Source organism: Psammomys obesus, unplaced genomic scaffold, assembly GCF_907164565.1.
Source record: "Psammomys obesus unplaced genomic scaffold, mPsaObe1.curated_primary_1811, whole genome shotgun sequence".
NCBI classification, from domain to species: Eukaryota; Metazoa; Chordata; class Mammalia; order Rodentia; family Muridae; genus Psammomys; species Psammomys obesus.
This window is the reverse complement of record NW_026596040.1, coordinates 7328815-7329348: the sequence shown is the minus strand read 5'-3', so window position 1 is coordinate 7329348 and position 534 is coordinate 7328815.

Here is a 534-nt window from a genome sequence, read left to right as displayed (position 1 = left end):
TGTGTGTGTGTGTGTGTGTGTGTGTGTGTGTGTGTGTGTGTGTGTGTTTGTCTGAGATAACCCTTTCTTATAGGATTTGAATGTGTCAGTGAAATTACTCAAGTAGTCCTAAATATTCTTGAAATTACTCAAGAATTCCTAAATATTCATTGTCTGTTTTGACTGTATCTTTGCATATATAGGTTTAACAGGTATGTAAGAAGTGTTATGGGATTTCAAGTAAGCTGTCACTTCAACAGTCAAAATATTTGATTAATGTGCACAAAAACCCAGATATTGAAATATTTCTGAGTTTTCAATATTGAGGGTGATAACTATTACTGTCTATATTTAAACTTATTTAATGAAAGGTAAAAAATAAGGTAAAGTAGTTAAGGCTAACCATCGAAAAAGAATGAAATAGGAATATGAATCACAAATAATTAAAATAACCCTGCTTCATGATACTCACAAGCTACCTACTGTTATAATACAGCTCTAGTCTAAGTAATATAATATAATATAATATAATATAATATAATATAATATAATATA